General features: G+C 36.1%; 1 long non-coding RNA gene across 1 annotated transcript; it reads right to left on the bottom strand.

Annotated features, from left to right (window-relative positions):
- Positions 1 to 15,991: 15,991 nt before the first annotated feature.
- LOC110734143 lies at positions 15,992 to 17,454 on the bottom strand. The gene is made up of 3 exons (XR_002513771.1): positions 16,720 to 17,454; positions 16,559 to 16,633; positions 15,992 to 16,111 (listed from the first exon to the last, which is right to left on the bottom strand). It is a non-coding gene; the product is annotated as an uncharacterized LOC110734143 (long non-coding RNA).
- Between the last annotated feature and the right edge of the window lie 1,827 nt (positions 17,455 to 19,281).

Genomic DNA, 19,281 nt, shown 5'->3' with positions numbered 1-19,281 from the left:
ATTCTTCCTGTTTTGGAATAATCCTTTTTATTGTCTTAGTAAACTGAACTAGTGCAAATAGGTAGTGATTATGCGGACTGGGTGTCGTGGCTCAAAACAAGACGGAAGGATTGTGTGGACAACTTTATGATGCATGTCAGATATGCAGCAGAGCAAGGTTTAGGCTCCTTGTGGCTCGTATATTGAGTTTGAAAAGAATACAGTTGGAAGGAGATGCAATTTCTGTGTTTTTTAGGTTAATTCTAGCACTAGAACTGCTGTTAGAAGTTCTGTAAACTACATCGTGCAGGGAAATTGGGCGAAATTGGTTGTGGGATTAGCTATCAAAGAGGCCAACTTTACCTATATTTTGCTCCAAGTGACAAACCCTTTACACTACTTGTTGATTTAGGCATGTTTTATAACCTGCTGAAGTTGATTTGTTGGTAGAAAAAAAGTAATTACAGAGTGTGATGGATTAATAATTTGACTTTATAAAAGAAGGGCCAATGAAAATGGGTGATAGTTGTTTGTATGATATTTCTTACAGTGTTCATTAATAGCATGGGAGATCAAATGCTAAATGATTGTTTGATTACTTATCTAGAAAGAGATTTGTTTTACAATGTTAGCATGGATGATATTGTACATCGTTATAGAGCAATTGTAATAAAATTAGTACTTTTTTAGTTGTAATATGAATTTGCATTACTTTATGAAATGAACTTTTTTATGAATTTTTTTTTGTTCATTATTCAAGCTTTGACTATTTTTTGATATTTTATGCGGTCGGTGGACGATGATGGGACAACCTATTATTTAAATCCTGGATCCACCACTGCTCCTTGTGCGGAAAAAGGTAAAAGCTAGGTGTGTGTTAAACGAGAGTTAAGAGTGTTGAATTGTATGGAATTTGTTGTAATTGGGATGACATCAAATTTCTAGAATCATGCTATAATTTTTGGTACTCAGATTATTGTAAAAACTGGTAATAACTTTTGTGTTTGATAAAATTGGAAATTTTCAGAATCCAAGGACACAAATAGGATGAAGAATACCAAATTGATGAACAACAACTAGCTAGTTGAGTTGACTTTCCGAATTATCTAGTTATAAAAATCAAGAATCTCCATTCAGAAACCAAAAAATGCATGATTATAATCCTATATGCCACCTTCTACATTTCAAAGTTAACATTAGGCTAATTTCTATTAGGAGTTTACATAAGTATAATACGTCTATATACTATATTACTTGATATTTCTCAAGTAATTACAACTCAGCTAAATCCTATTTTGTGGCATGTCTTGGAACTATGAAGCATGAATTTATATGATGGATTAAGATAGCATCTATAGGCATAAATAAATATGAGTAGTCATGCTAGTATTATTTATTTACACTTATGCAGGATGATAGAAGTTCTCTTGATTTCTCTTAAATAAAACTGACTTCTCATGTTTTTGTGATCAAAACAAAAGGAAGTCAGACTACTGATTTGCTTACAAAAAAAAAAAAAAAGAGTTTCTAAATTACGAATTCTCGAAACTATAAGTCAGTCACTCACTCAATTTGATTGATTATCAACTCACATATTGTATTTGTTTGAGTTAGATTGGTTTTAAAGAATATATATATATACATATATATATATATATATACATATATATATATATATATATATATATATATATACATATATATGTATATATACATACATATATATATATATATACATATATATATATATACATATATATATATACATATATATATATATATACATATATATGTATATCTTTCACCATATATAAACTTGATTCACATGTTCTGAATTATCTGACATTTATAGTCAATTGAACTTTTATAATAAGGCATTGTGATCAAAATTTGAAACTAAATTATAATTGAAGTGAATTAGTTGCATGTTGTGCATTTGGTTTTTTGCTGACTTTGATTATGAGTTTATGCTAAAAGGGTAACTAATTTGAAATAGGTTGGAGCTGAGTATAAAGAAAGAAGGATAAAGGTTGTGATTGTGTGGGGTTTGTTGTCACTGTTAGCTTCTAAAGACTCTTAGTCTATAATAAAGATGAAGGAAAGCAACTTAGTTCATAGAGGTGAGACCTGAGTTATGTGATTAGAGATTCTTAACTTATTTTTTGGGGAGTAGCTACTTAACAAAGATGAGCAAAGTTTTGATATTATTTGTATGTATAGCCCCATATTCCCTTTAAGTTCACTGAGCTGTTGATATTTAAAATAATAAATATCTAAAAGTGCAAGTACATAAGTAATTAGGATACTTTTTTAATTTGATCATCAAATTCAAATGTGGCGTACAAAAATTTTCAATATTGATACAAATTTTTGTTTGATTAGAAAATCCAAATCATCATTAAATTTGCTTTAAAAAATTGCAAAAAAAAAAAAAAAAAACAAAAAAAAAAGCCTTTATGGGCCTTATTTGCTCCGGTTATGGACTGGAGTCTTTTACTCCTGTTATTGGCTACCTCTACCCCCATTTTAATCGCAACACTTGGGCTTTTTTTCTAATAGTGTTAGTTTTTGAAAAATTATGTTCTAACTTTGTTAATTGATTGGTAATACAGGACGTACATGTACATGGAAGAAGATATATATTCAAGACAAAGACGAAGAGTTGATCAATTAACACTTTAGATTGTTTATAGTCATTTGACCCATTTGCCTCTTTAAACGTTGCATTCTATCCCTTATGTACTGTATCAGATATAAAAAGTTAAACAATTACTAGTATTAGAAATGTACCAGATCATGAATCATAAGTTATTTATTAGGATTTTTAAGAGTAGATAGATATATTGTGTAGTGAAATTCTATTGGATTTTGATTTTTGGATTTTGATGAGTATATTCACATGAATTTTTTTTATAAAATCAATTTTCTTCTATATTGATGTCCTGTTTCCTTTTAGATTGATTAATGTCTATTGTTGTTCACATGTTGATTCATCTTTATTCATTCAATTTATAATTTCACATATAATCGCTTATAAGGTGTTGTTTATAATATTTTTGGCATCACTTTTGTATTATTACTAACAAATACAACAAGTGAAAAGGTTGTATATTATGACATAAGGTTACAATTTTAAATTGTCTCCTAAGGTGGCAACACTTTTAATTTGTTTCCTTTGTAAAATTGTTTCCTTAGGTATCATTATACCTTGGCTTTTAAAAATGTTGCCTTTGAACTAAAAAATGTTGCCTTATGAATAGACAACGGGGGCATAAACTACGCCTCATATGTGTTGCCTTAGCTACAAGGCAACACTTTTTTAATATTAGGCAATGGTTTTTCATTGTTACCTTTGCTTTGTTTTGTTTAAATTTGTAATCACAACTTTTGGGATATTCACCTCAGTAATGAATTCTAATATCCTTTTAATACAATATATACGTCTATCTGCTGTGATTCGTTGTTTGAGTCATTCGGTTGTTGCTTGGTTTGTTTAAGTCCTTACTCGTTACTGATTGTTAAATGATTTAATTAATTAAACCCTTTAATGAACAGTGTTGTTCTATGTAGTCCGCCTTATAAAATTAGACTTAACACTTACCTTCCTTTAGATGTTACCTAATGACAATGAAATTACTAAAAGGCCTTAGTACAGTGGTACCTTTTCATGTCATGAATGTATCATTGTACACAGAGTGGTACATAGTTTATGCAGCATAGGGTACCATTTATATGATCACAAGCAAGTCGTCTTTACAAATTCACACTTTATATAAAATGGGGCCTATGGTGAAATATTGGCGCCTAAACACAATAACTTTCTCGGTCAAACACTTGACTTCACTAGTTCAACTAGTGGCGTAGTTCAATATTAACTTGTAATTGTCGTTGTCGTTTAATTTAAATTGTAATGTAAGTCGTTCAACTAGTCGCATAGTTGAATATTAATTATCAAAATATTGTTTGCGCTCTCGTATGCTGAAACTCCATATGCAGATCTATGTAGTTCAAGTAGTTTAATTAATTTCACATTGTTCTAAACTTTTATTGTTGTTGTTCTAAACTTTTATTGTTGTTGTTCTATTTATATGTGCTAAATATTTGCCTTTGATACTACGCAAACTAATATAGGTAAGTTTAATTATCAAGTAGTTTAGAACAGTACACATAATATTCTAAACTATTGTGTGTGTTGTTCTGAACTGTAAAACATATTATTATATACAATTTAAACACAAATTTAACAAATCATATACTGCAAGTAAAAAAAAAAAAGAAATGTCATTAAACAAATCATATATATCCTACATTCTGACTAGACCATGTAATATTGTATAAAATACGCTTATTTCCCTAATGCATTTACAAGTTAAACAAGCTATTTTATTTTCATCATCTTCGTCATAAAGACCATCCCATGCAGATAAGTGCTTCTCGTGTTGTAGTTTTTGTTTGCAAAATATTTGCGGCTGCGGCATATTTTCTACAACAAACTTATTTCTCATCCAATTTGACGTCGCCATTTCACGTAACTTCCTTTTGCACTGGACGATTCCTGTTGATCCGATGATGTTGATGGTGTTCTCCAAAAGCTTAACACATTTTTCTTCTTCTCTAGTATATATATATATATATATATGAGGCTTAATATATATGTTGCCTCTGTAATTTGCAACTCAGTTGCTCTTTCCAAACTCTTTAACCCTTCGTCTAACACCATAGTAGAGAAGTATTGTTGCTACAGTAACGTCAATTAGAAAAATTAAAACAATTAAATTTTATTCTTTTTTTTTATATTATAATTAATAAAAGTCATAAATAATAAGAAAGAAGCCTTATAAATCCAAACAGAAGAAGAGCTTCAGGATGTTCATTCTCCACGCACTTCATGAAGAATGTGTTTACCTCTTATTGGTGTAGCCACATTCGTGTTTCAATCCAAGGGAAGGGAATTTATTGAAGGACCCTTTTCTCTTCACATACCCTTCAGAAGGTCTTGCAATTTTTATCATTTCAAACGCAAGAAATTACATTATTAAAATCTCTGTGTATAAGTAAATGGAAAACAAGATAGAATGGTCAACGAAATAAATCAGCGGGAGATGACTTGGCAACGCAAGATAGAATGGTCAATAACACTTCCGACGGCAGAATGTCAACCATGGAAGTTGAATTTTTTTGCCTTTTGGCTACTACATCCATGTTTATATTTGCGTTTTTGTGGAATCTAGAACTCAGTTTTTTAAAGTAGAAGGAATTGAGTTACTTTTAACTCTTTATTAATCTATGAAAATGTTTAAGATAAGTAACTTACTCCGTGAATTGCCTTATATATGGAGGAGTGTAAAATGACAGTTCGAATTTTGGATGAGTGGATATAGTGGGGGAGATGTAATGATGACGGTTAATCAAGATTCCAAGACGGTTGATCTATCTTCTGCAAAAATGATGATTTACTAGGGGAGATTAAAGAAATTAGGCACGCTAAATCTGGGGAAGTGCAATTTCCGTGACCCGTCATTTCAATATGTCATTTATACGCATGCAGATAATAATTAATGGTACATGTCATGAACAATAAGTGTACCACTGGAATATGTTTGGGCTTATTTTAAGCCATCTTTGTGTGATTTTATGTTTGTACTTGTTAGTCAAGTATACTTTATACTAATTACAATTTTTGGTATGGGATAATAATAATTGAATAATGTGCTAATTCAAACAACTTAACTTTAGTATAATACATCAAGTAAGCTTCAAGTTCCAAATGCAATACATCTACTCGTTATCAATTGTTAAATGATTTAGGATATGTAGGGCTTCAAGGTTGAAGTAGACGTTGTCATCTGATCGAGGGTACCACTAAGACAATTAGGGTACCACTGTAGTCAGGATGCTACAAATAACCTCATAAAATGAACCACTGAAAAGGAAAAGGCATGTTTCTTGTTCAGGGTGGTACAAAACCTTCATAGGAGGACATTGTTTAATCACAATTTTGGTATCACTAATATCCTTCTTATTAGGTTTCACTAATACTGTTGGTCACAAATAACTAATTACTAGAGTTGACCTCATTAACTAATTCATAATCTGTCAATGAATTTGTTAATCACAACCTTTGGGACACTTACGTTGATAGTAGGACACTGTAGAACATGATTTAATGACATTTTGTTGCTTCACTAATATTTTGTTAATAAGACGTACAAGTATGAATACTGGAGTTTACCTCATTAACTAATTCGTAATCTTTTAGTGAAGTCGTAATCACAACCCCTATATGTACCTTAAGTTCGTAATCACAACCTTTGGGATATTTACCTCATCAACTAATTCAGTTACTTTGTAATACAATATGTACGTCCATTTACTTTAATTCGTTCTTTGAGTAATTCATTTGTTGCTTGGTTCGTTCATGTCCTTACTCGTTATCGATTGTTAAATGATTTAGGATATGTAGGGTTTCAAGGTCAGAGTACACGTTGTCATCTGATCAAGGGTACCACTAAGACAATTAGGGTACCACTGTAGTCAGGGTGGTACAAATGACCTTATAAAAAGAACCACTGAAAAGGAAAAGGCATGTTTCTTGTTCAGGGTGGTACAAAACCTTCATAGGTGGACATTGTTTAATCATAATTTATTGATATCACTAATATCCTTCTTCGTAGGTTTCACTAATATCTTTTGTACAAATAACTAATTATTAGAGTTGACCTCATTAACTAATTCGTAATCTTTTAATGATTTGTTAATCACAACCTTTGGGAGATTTACGTTGATAGTAGTACATTGTAGGACATTATTTAATGACAATCTTCGGTTTCACTAATATTTTGTTAATAAGACCTACTTGTATTAATACTACAAGTTACCTCAGTAACTAGTTCGTAATCTTTTAATGATTTCGTAAGCAAAACCCTTACATGTACCTAAAATTTGTAATCACAACCTCCAGGATATTTACGTCATTAACAAATTCAGTTACTTGTTTGAGTCATTCAGTTGTTGCTTGGTTCGTTCATGGCCTTACTTGTTATCGGTTGCTAAATGATTTAACCAACTACCCTGTAATGAACAGTGCTTTTTTATGTAGTCCTCCTTAAGAAATTGGACATAACACTTACTTCGTTAACCTAATGACAATGAAATTTGTAAAGGCCTTAGTAAAGTGGTACCTTTTCATGTGTTGATTGTATCATTGTACACAGAGTGGTACATTTTATGGAGCATAGGGTACATTTATTTGGTCACAAGCAAGGGTATCATTGCAAATTCACTGTACGCCATGAACTAATCGTCTTTACAAATTCATACTTTGTATAAAATAGGGCCCATGGTGAAAAACTGGCGCCTAAACACAATAAGTTTCCCGCTCTTTGTGGTTTCACCATCAAACACTTCACTCCACTATATATGCTTGGGTTTGGAGTGAAAACAATCATTTGTCCAAAAACGTGTCCCTCCTTCTTAAACACTTTCTTCACAAATTACTTACAATGTCAACCATGTCCTCTGCATCGTCAAGAAGTCAAACAATTCGCTAGCCGTTTGCATCTGCAGACATCTCATGGATATCAGCCAAAACTTGCAACTGTTTGGGAGATGACGCAACCCTCGTGGAATTTCGGATCTCAATGTTGGAGAAGAATCCGAAGCGTTCATACTACAAATGTCGCCACTGCTGGTACTGGGAGTGGGCTGTTCAGTCGGACCTCATTAAGGATAGTCCACCAACCAACATTGGCGGTGTTGTTCGACGGGTAGAGGTGTTAAAGCACCAACACATAAAGTTTGTAAAATTTGGACTAACTATTTTTGTAATTGCCGTTTTCGTTTATTTTAAATTGTAATTGCCCTTTTTCGTTTAACTATGGTTAATAGTAGCATAGTTCATTAACAGTTATGAAAACATTGTTTGCGCTACTGTATGCTAAAATTCCATATGCAGATCTATGTAGTTCAACTAGTTCAATTTCATGTGAAAACAACACATTTGCACTGGTCCTAAACACAAAAGTCTGTGTACTAGTGTGAACAAAATTATAACAGGATTTAGTGCTGTGAATGTACCACCTAATACAATAGTGGTACATTAGACGATGAGTCCTGAAAAGAACACCCAAGTACTTTTTTATGATAAGAAACATAACCGAGTACTATTAAACATGCCAGTGGTACATAAAACATAGTAAGGCGTACCGTGGTAACGAGAATGGTACAGAATGATACCATTTAACTGGCCACTGGTACGTAATACATACTAAGACTAATAAAGGTAATGCGTACATGCAACTAACAAAGAAAATGCAATACAACACTACGTAACTACTCGAACACAAAATCATGGTTCCCTTCCCACGGATCCCCATATGAGTCACCATAATCAAGCTCATAACCATCCCAAAAGTCACCGGAATCAAGATTAGACTTGTTCTTGAACCTATCCTTCGGCTCGGTCAAACGATGCACATACCAAGATGGGTAGTCGTTGTACTGAAATGGCTTCCTGGTGATAAGATCTTATAAGGGTTGCATCTCATCGTACCCGTTTTCAGCCAACATCTTTCTTCTAAAATACATGCATTTTTCTTCGCTCGTATGGATCATGTCAAAATGATCCTCTGGAGAGAAATTCAGCCACTCTACCATCACGTGAATCAAATCTTTGTCGTATTCCGACGTGAAATCATGACCAAGTAGTAGAAGACCAATATTATCACCTTCCTCACAGTGGTTATTGAGCATGTACTCAACTTTTTGATGCCAATCACACATAGGGAGGAAAAGCTCCCAAAATTTTATCAAGTGTCTGCAATAGTATAGATATCGCATCCATTAGATCATGTTTTCCAGGAACTCACGAAGATTCACACTTATAGAATTCTTGTAAGCATCAACAACGTAGTGCATGAAACAGAATGCTTCCATCCGAAAGTACCCGGGACCTCCTACTTTAAAAGGAGTTAGGAAAGGGTACTCCGGATGGAAATCTATCCCAGTGATGGGATTTTCAAGCCCTCCACGAGCAATTGTGTCTAACTGCTGGGCGAACATCATTTCTTTACCTCTTTTGGGGAGGTAAAAGTCTCGAACAACACCATTTGCGTCGTGATACCCATTTTTTTTCATGAATTCCAACCGCTTCATAAGGCGCCTTGGGCTCTTATCACCAACCACTCCCTTATCAACCACCACTCTCTTATTCCTTTGACTTCATTTTTTTTTTGGCAATTTTTGTTAGTCCAAGGAAAGGAAACCAGCCGTGAACTAATACTTGCCCCTCTTCTTATACTCGTAACTATCAACATGCGTTAAGTTCACTCCCAACTACTTTGTGTTAGTTCCGTTACTTCCTGTGGTACAAAAAGTGTACCATTAAGTTATGTGTTCCTGTATGTTTGTGACTATAAATTGTTCCACTGGAATGAATGTCTTTTTCTTTTGAAACGACAGCTCTGTCCCATAGTACTGGACCTAGGCCTCGTAACATGTAACAGGGTGAACATTCACCACGGTAACTGAAGGTAAAAATTAAAACAATACATACAATGGTACATTTAATTGAACCGAATACAAAATCAAGTGTACCACGAGTGATAATCTTTATTAGCCAGACTTTGTGCTTCTTTTGAAAAGACAACTCCTTGGGGAATTTCCATTTTCGTCACCCGTCATTTCAATATGTTAGATCATAATGGTACATTTCGTAAATGATAAGTGTACCATTGCCAGCTGTTTGGACTTATTTTAAGACAACTTTGTGTGATTTTATATTTGTCCTTGTAAGTTAAGTATACTTTAGAGCATCAATAGTGAGAAGCATCTTAAATTGGGGTTCTTAATCTCTCTCATGTGCCACATCATCACCAACTCCTACTAAGAGTCACCCTTTATATAATCTAAGAAATGCACTAGTTCTTGCTAAGAGTTAGTTTTGCAGATTGTGTACAACTTTTTAATTTTTTTTTATATGTATTCATATGCAAAATGTAGCAATAGTATTACTAATTTTTGTCATTTTATGCTTAGTCAGCATAGCTCTTATTTTTAAGAGCTACTCCTTATTTCAGAAGCCCGAAGCCCAATTACTAAATAAGAAACTCTCATTTGCGTCGTGATATCCATTTTTTTTCATGAATTACAACCGCTTTATAAGCTGCTTAGGGGTCTTATCACCAACCACTCCCTTATCAGCCACCACTCTCTTATTTCTTTAGCTACCCTTTTTTTTGGACAACTTCTGTTGTTCCGAGGAGAGTTTCCTTCCGAGGAGAGTTTCCTTCCCGAGGAAACCAGCCACAACCATGAACTAATACTTGCCCCCTTTATTATACTCGCAACTATGAACATGCAAACTCCTTTGTGTTAGTTTCGTTACGTCTAGTGGTACCAAAATTGTACCATTACATCTTTACATTAAGTGTGCCTGTATGTTTGTGACTATAAATTGTTCCACTGGAATGAATGTGTGGATCTTTTGAAACGATAGCTCTGTGCCATAGTACTGGACCTAGGCCATGTAGCCTGCAACAAGGGGAACATTCACCACCATAACTGAAGGTAAAAATTGAAACAATACATACAATGGTACATTTAATTCAAGCGAATACAAAAGTCAAATGTACCACCGAGTGATTATCTTGTACCATTTCCCAGACTTTATGCTTCATTTGACAAGACAACTCCTTGGGGAACTTCTACACCAGGTTTAAAAAAATTCAAAGCATTTCATCACAACAAAATTAAGTTTCCATCCATACTCTCCATCCATTGCCTTCCATTTCTCATTTCATCTCATCTCCATCCATTTCTCATTTCATCTCATCTCCATCCCCTTCCCCGGTTATATAAGGTACTAAAATGGCTAGAAATACCATTTTCAAACACTCTAGTTCAGGTCGCCAAATGTTACCCCACCCACATCAACCAATATTGTACTTTCAAAAAACCCTGAGGGGGGTGTCCGAAATAAACCTGAATTTAATAAAGTATTTTAGGAACACCTACAACTTTTATAATGGGATATACCAGCCTGTGCAATCCATTAGAGCACATCTCCTCCAATCAATGTGCTGCCAAACTAATTGCATGCTTTTACAAGATGACAGGCCAGTTTTGGGACACCTTCCTCTTTTAGAGGACTTGGTTGGTTGCTACGATGAGGGAGCTTGTGTCATGTTTTATTGGCTCATAGAGAGGTTCTATTCCTCGTCGTCCCCGCTTACAGTACCTCCTGAGATAGAGGAAGCAATTGACTTGAAGCCCAATCTTAACACCGACTCCATAGTTGGTTACAGTTTTCCCACGCTTTAGCGCCACATATTTGTTGGCTCTTTCACGGATACCTCCACCTCATGACGGTCGATACTACTAACACCCATCTGAGGTTCCAGGTTGAAGGTTATACCTTTAATCCGAGGCTTAACCATCGATGGCCCATTCGTAAATGCTACCACCGTGTTAGCTATAAAGGAGAGCATATTTTCTCAACCGTGTTAGCTAACTAAATGTTGTTTGCAATTACAGGCTCCACCACCACCATCATGGCCTCCACAACAAGTTGAATTGAACAATGACCCATGCAGCTCGGACGAGGAGGCAGAGCCAGGTAGTCACTACTTCAATTCTGGTTTGGCTTTAGATGGCTCCAACCACCACTAGGGATTTGGAAAAGACCTGTGATGAAGATGTTAGGGATCAAATACTACTCATGCTCTATGTCTTTGTTTAATTAGTACTGTAGTTTTATTTGCCTTTCCCTAACACCATTTTTCTGTATGCCTAAGACTATGTTTGATTATGCCTTCACTTTGTTCGATTATGCCTTGACTGTTTAATGCATGTATTAGCTCTAAAGTTATTACGAATAGGGGGAACCTTGAATATTCCACTTAATTGTGATAGTGGTACATTTAATTCTCCGAAAATGCACCACTGAAATGACGTTGGTACATTTAATCATAGTGGTACGTACCTATGTTGTGTACATACTACGTACCTATGTTGTGTACATGAAAAATAAACCTTTCATATGCATCGTGTGTACATACTACGTACCTATGCTGTGTACATGAAGTCAATATGCACAACTGCAATTAAAGTGGTACGTTTTGTACTTTTAATTGTACCTCTAGAAAACCAGTGGTAGGAGAATACTGACCCTTTCATAAGGGGCAATCAATCCAAAACTTGTCATCTAAATGAAGGGTGAACTGTAAAAGTGGTTGGATTACTTTCCATGTTGTGTTTGTAGTTGGATTACTATTTGTGTTCCTTAGCATTATTCTATGAATTATGGATTGTAATGTTCAATTTCGTTGCTGTTATTCTACTGAATTGCACTTCTATCCTAATTCATGAATACATTGACGGATCAATGGTACAAACCACACCATTTTAATGTACCATTGCAAAGACAAATGGCACTTGTACTATACCATTGTGAACTAAATTGTAAGAATATCATTTACATTCCACCAGTGGCACTTGCAATGTACCTATGGCACTGTACATTGAGTTTAAATTTCCCTGTTCGTGTAGATTGCAAAAAGTAATTAAAGTACATTTGCTGCATAATTTGCAAAATGCAACAAAACACCTAATGCAGACATTACATCAAACACTTAGCCATGAGTGGACAGACCACCTCCACAGCCAAAACAACCTAATAGTTACCCCTGAGTGGACTGACCGCCTCAGGGAGGAGTACGTTTTCCAGTAAGCGTTTAAATGTTCAATACACAGTACTCAGAGCCACCACAGTTCAACCCAGAAAATAATTACACCATCGCCCAGGCCACTAACATAACACATCACAGTTTTCGCGTTGTTTTCCTAGAACTCAGAATCAAATCCCCCATACCATCTTTCAATTCGTTCATTCCACACTGCACGTCGTCTAAGAACAAATTTGCCCGAGCACTAGGAATCTTCCCCTATAAATGTATGAACAAATACTGTAGCCAACCGCTTCAGAGATCTTAACACAAAACACAGATATATACACCACTTACCATACTGAACCTCGTGGTGAATCTTCTGGCAAAGAACTTAATACACACCAGCATAAGAACACCACAGTATGAGCTGCACATTGGAGGACCACAATCAACATAAAAGTTGTACGTTCTTTTGACCTTAAAATGGTCAGCTAGGCTGAAAGTTATTGGCACAATAAGTAAATAAGGAAACAAGTGCTTACTTATCCCTTGGCTCTAAGATCTCAACAGTGCATCTCGTCCAAGAATGTAGCTGACCAGTCTTCCTTGCTGGGTTACAAAGTCAAAAAAGGACGTCGATACCACTAACCTATAGTTTGACAAACACATTACACATAACCAAATGGGTCCCAGTAAATACCATGTTTTTTTAGAATGAAAAGCATTAGAATTAGTATGAGAAGATCAAACTCTTTGGCATGTGTGGTGAACGAGTCAGGGTACATAGAATCTATCATCCACAACTGTCGAGCCTTCATATCTAATGCTAAGCACCACCAGTGCGACTCGTCAGGGGAATCCTTAGGAACTTCAAGCACTGGGACAAAGACCTGATAAAATGACAATGTCAACGCCATAAGCACAATTTAGAGTATATACATGAAACACATTTAAACCTAGAGTATTGAACTATGAGAGTAAGTAGCTGACCGCTCGAATCTGCGACAGCTTAAAGCTCAGAAGAAATTTGGCATACTTGTTACAAATATGTTCTTCTTTTCCGTCGTTCAACAACAATCGATTCTACGATCCAAACAAAAAAAATAACAAGCATGATCATCAATTGTGCACGTAAATATGACACCCCAAAGCTGAAATGAACCACGAACCACTTACCGAAAAGCTTAGGTCAAGCAAAATACGCTTGCTTCTATTCCCAAAGTCTTTGGTGGCCCACTGCTTGGTGTATAGCACACTGGCCATTCTAACATAATCACTAGAAACCCGCAATTTATGGTGCACCACTTCAAAGAAATCCCTCTCGTTAGCTTCCATGTGGTCACACTTTATCAACACAATACCAGGGCTATGAAGTGAATCAACAACATAACACTAAGTATACACATAAACATATTAGAATTTACAATTAAAACCAAAAATTTACAAAAGGCATGCACAAAACAGACTTTTCACTCAACTACACGTTTTCGAATTACCTAAGTGGATCCTTCAGGTCCTTCCAGCGCTTTACAAACTGCAGCACACGTGCCTTGACCGTTGTATGGCGTCGGGTGTTTGACACATTGGTGAACATGGATGACAAGGCTGCCTCTGTAGGTTTCACCACCCTCTTATCTGCAGTTCCGTCCCCCTTCCTAGTAGACTCATCTTCCTAATCAGATGAAGATGAATTTGCCAAACTGCCCTGAGCATCAACCAACACAGTAGTTCTCCTCGTCCCAACCAAGCCCACTACTATTTCAGGTCTAGGCTCCATGTTCTCATCTTCCCCTTCAGGATCAGAACAACAGCCATGGAACTCTGAGACAACACCTTCATCAACCCCATCCACCTTGGATTCATCCCCAACCACCTTGACCTCACCCCCAGCCTTTGCAAACAGTGGATCAACCGAAATCTTTTGAACCACACGGTCAAGGTCATCTTCACCTGAAACTGTATCATCTTCCCCACCAAGTCCTTTCCCACCTTCTTTCAGATGTTCCTTCTCCAACAAACAACTGCCCAAAGCCTGATCTGCACCATTCACAACATCATGCTTTTCACCAGACAAGTTCTCATGCACAACAACTTCCTTCTCCATTGGCTTACCCCTCTCCATTGGCTTCCCCTTAATCACTCTTTGGGTATTAGCTACGTCAACACACTGTGACATCAACTGATGCATTGATTTCATAACGTCACCTAATTTCAAGTCTATCGCAGACATCAACTTTGAAGTAATTCTATCCAACACCTTCAGGAAAACATAAATGCAAACTATTAACAACTGGCATAGGACATATCACTTATTTTATAAAATACAAAGCTACATCTAAAACTATCATTGACTTGCATTATACCTGCCGCGTAATATTTTCCACGTCTACCTCCTGCGTAGTCTGTTGCACGTCAACTATTTCCACCCTTTGCTTTGGAACCTCTCAAGGAGTCAACGGATGCTCCTCCCCATATGCTAGTATCCAGAGACTGCAAAAGAATCAAACACGACCGCTTCAGTAGTATTCACATCAAATGAAAGTCAAACTAATACTAACTGGCAATTTTCCAAAATCCTCATATTCTTTTTTATCATCGCCAACCGCCTCATTAATTTTCTTCGGACCATGCCTCAAGTCTCGGTCTGACACCCCACCTCATTGGGACGCGACTAAGGTGATCTAGATAAAAAAAATCTACAAAAAATCCACAGGATGGATGATTTAGTTCAACTAACCATTACAAACGATAAGACTGCAAAATTTAATAAAATTACTCAAAAAGCATTTGGTGTAAGGTGGCAAATACCCAATTTTACTCACCAACAAAAAAGGATACAACCCCCAGAACTTGCAACATATCCATCACGAGCATTTGGAAACTCCTGGTTGCTACAACCATCCAGTTAAATACATAAGTGCACCAGTCATACTCATCAGCTTCATCGTAAACCAATAACGACGGTACAAGCTTCACCCTAAGATAGCTTGTATTTGTCGTAGCACACAATAAGTAGCCCAGAGCTGCTATGAGAAAGGCTATCTTGAAATAAGCCTTCTCGTCATTCGACGGCGACAACACATTACCTTCCTCATCCTTTCGAATCAATGCCCCCAAAGCAGCTACTAATGAAATTATATCATTTTCCCAAACTTTTCCAAAATTCTACTATGCTCTGCCTGCTTATCCTCAGGAATCGTACACGGCAATGCCTTCGACCCCATGTGAATTCCAAGTACGTACTCGACCTGAAGAGGACTCAAAGGAAGCACACACTCATCTCCAAAAGTTATTGAACCATCACCCATCACCCTTGTCAACAGCCAGTACACAAACTTCCGGGGTACAAAAGTTAGGGGTATACTTAACAACCCTCCAAAACCCATTTCTGTGACTAGCTTCTTCCTAGAGTCATCAAACTTCTTCACTGCAGTTGCAAAAGCCTTCACACCATGCAAATTTGGGGCCTACAAAATTACATTCAAACAAGACAAACTTCAATCAAATGACACCGGCCCAAGCCTCACAAAATAAGACCACTAACCGATTAAATTCCTTCTAGGTTACTCAAATTATTCAATTCTAACTAATCCCTTTCTAGTTTACCTCAATTTTTTACATTTCCAACTAAATTACAACAAATTACAGCAACTGTCCTTCCATACAAACCAGCTAAAGAGACACTAATTATACAATCCCATTAAATTACTTATGAATATTCTATAAGGGATTTTAATCTTGCACATCCAATTAAGGACTCACAATATTCATACTTAACTTACAACTCAAGTACAATTTACAATTAATCTTTAGTAATTCAGTTTATTTTCCCAACTACCTAAACAAAGGCCCAACCACAAAAATCCAAACAAACATAACCATGTCATGGATTTCAAAAAATGTTCAAAGAGTACCTTCTGCGTACTTCTTGATTGGGTTTTAACGACAACCCCTTTCTCCTTCGCCACTTCTCCCTTCGTCTTCTCGACCTACACATGACATTACACATTTCATTTCTCCATCCAAGTATTACACAATAAATAAGCTTTTATCATTTGCATCTAACATGAGATACCTTTAGCTTGCCCCTTTTTCCTGTCTTTTTCTCAATATGACCTCGCTTGCGCTTCCCTTTCTCAACCTTTTCCCGCAATAACTTGATTAGGAGATCCTGGTAGCTCACTTTGTCCTGCTCAAGCTCTTCCTCACTACCTTCACTGTCGTCCTCCACATCCTCATCTACCTCATAATCACCATCTGCGGAATTAGCATCATCATAACCAGATTCATCACCACGAGATTCATCATAACCACCATCATCAGAACCAGCTTCATCAGAGTCATTTAAATACTCTTCCTAAAAAACTGGATCAGATTTCAGTTTCTTCTTCCCTCTACTAGCTACTTTCTTTTTAGGCGCCTCCTCATTCACGGCTTTCGACCGCGCCTACACATACACATATATTTGCCAGAAAAAATCAACTGCAACACACAACCATCACTAAGCAAACACACAATCTTTTAATTTCAACAAACAATAACTCACCAATCCTGATCCCTTGCTCTTCTTTGGCTTTATTTCCTCTTGCCAAGTTCAAATGAACGCTCAATAAATGGGATTTCCCAACTACATAATACCATTTCAACAAACCCTTAACTCTTCACATATAATTACTCCATTATATTCACATATACATACCACAACAGTCATAATTTCTTAATATAACAATATCACTTATTCATAATTCAATACGTCTACCACCACAAAAACTCAAAATTAATCACTCATTTACATGGATTCAAATTAAATTAAGTACTTTAATTCAACACTCCTACCACCACCACACCCAAAACAATTTCGCTTGTTCATTACAATTAAACAACAAAGGGTCGCAAATTTCAGTGGCTAACAAAGCATTACATAATCTAAATCATCATAACAACAAATTCATTCCAATTACGGGTTTCACAACCTCAAATTAATTCCAATTATAAACATGAACAACAAAGGAAACCCTAATTCGCTAATTTCACCGGATAACCGTAAATCACATAAAGAAAAACATCATAACAACAAATTCATTCCAATTAAGGGTTTTAGAACCACGCCCACTAAAATTATTCCCAATTAAACAAATGAACAACACAGGAAACCCTAAATCGCTAAATTCACTAGAAAACCCTAGATTACATAAACTAAAACTTCATAACAACAAACAAAAGTCACAAATACAACATTTACACATAAATTCATAATCCGAGAAGTGTTTTGCGCCCATACCTTCAATCAAACGATGAACCTAGTAGCAGCTACCTACAATTTACACACCAACTACACCGCAGTAAACTTCTGCTCTTGCTGTGGCGATAATCACCGTCCTAGCGTCTTCGTTGGAACAGAGTACAGGACCTTCAGGGAGGAGAGAGAGTGGAGAGAAAACAAGAAACAGAGGAGAGAGAATAAGCTTTAAAGGTAATGAAATTGGTTTTCGAAAAATAACTGGATACCAAAACACAGCCAGCCTTCCACTCCACTTTTTTATTTTAATGCCTGGTAAATGACGCTTATGCCCTCCTATACACTTGATATGCCCATAGCTGCTATGCGCTGATATGGCCTCAAAATCGAAAAGAGTTAATGCACGAGAGGTAACTCCAGTTAACCATGGTTAACTCACTTTTGAGTAACGTCGTTTGTAGGAAGTTAAAGGGAAAGATTCCCGATACATAGTAAATTACAAGGATACACCTTTTTCGCTACACAATTTGACGAAATTGACCCTTGATAAACGACTCAGGTTTATCTGCGAGATGAACCTGGGCGTGCTCCACTTGCATATACACACAATTTTAACCAAGAAAAAGGCTCCAAGCCAAATAGGATTGAGTACCTAAGGTTTGCCAGAACTCAGCCATAACATCTAATAGAGATGGTACTCCTCAGCTCTGTAGAACTTTTTCGCGCGCAAAATCTCAAGTTACGATCTTCCTGTTCAGAAATCTTTTGCTGACAATCCCTTGATTCAATTGCAGCTTGCTCTTGCTGAGGTGCATAGATGTATATTCCTGATCTGTACTGCATCCCTACATCATTCTCCTAAAACCAATTAGTTCTTCTGTAACTTCTGAAATAACATATGTTAGTCTAAGCAAAGCCATCCCCCTTTCTTCCATAACAACGTAGAAATGCTTCTGTTCACAAATTATCCAGCTAAAAACACTGTGATTTCTACTTCATGCATAAAAAGATGAAGTCACAAGAATGAGCAACAAGGCAATCTGATGGTGAGAATTGCTCCTTCGCTCTACATGCTGAACTTTCAAATCCATCGTGCTAATCATAATAACTAAGTAGGAACAACAATGAGCAAGCAAAACACAGTATTTTCCTAGCATGTTTCATTTCATTCAACTCCAGACACTTCATTGAAGGTAACTTGGTCTTATTTGATTTCCATGTCCCTTATGGTTTATTTGATTACATTATTACACTCTTATAGCAACGTACATCTACATTATCACTTCAAATGGCAGGATTGATCGTGAGAGCCAACTGCGATGACTGTCCATGACAAGCCGGAGCTTGCCAATTAGTATGCTTTAAATTTGCTATAGTTTTGTACGTTGTTCATTTGTT

The sequence above is a fragment of the Chenopodium quinoa genome, unplaced genomic scaffold, assembly GCF_001683475.1.
Source record: "Chenopodium quinoa cultivar QQ74 unplaced genomic scaffold, ASM168347v1, whole genome shotgun sequence".
Classification (NCBI taxonomy): Eukaryota; Viridiplantae; Streptophyta; class Magnoliopsida; order Caryophyllales; family Amaranthaceae; genus Chenopodium; species Chenopodium quinoa.
Note: the sequence above shows the minus strand (reverse complement) of the source record. Positions and strands in the feature narration are given on the sequence as shown.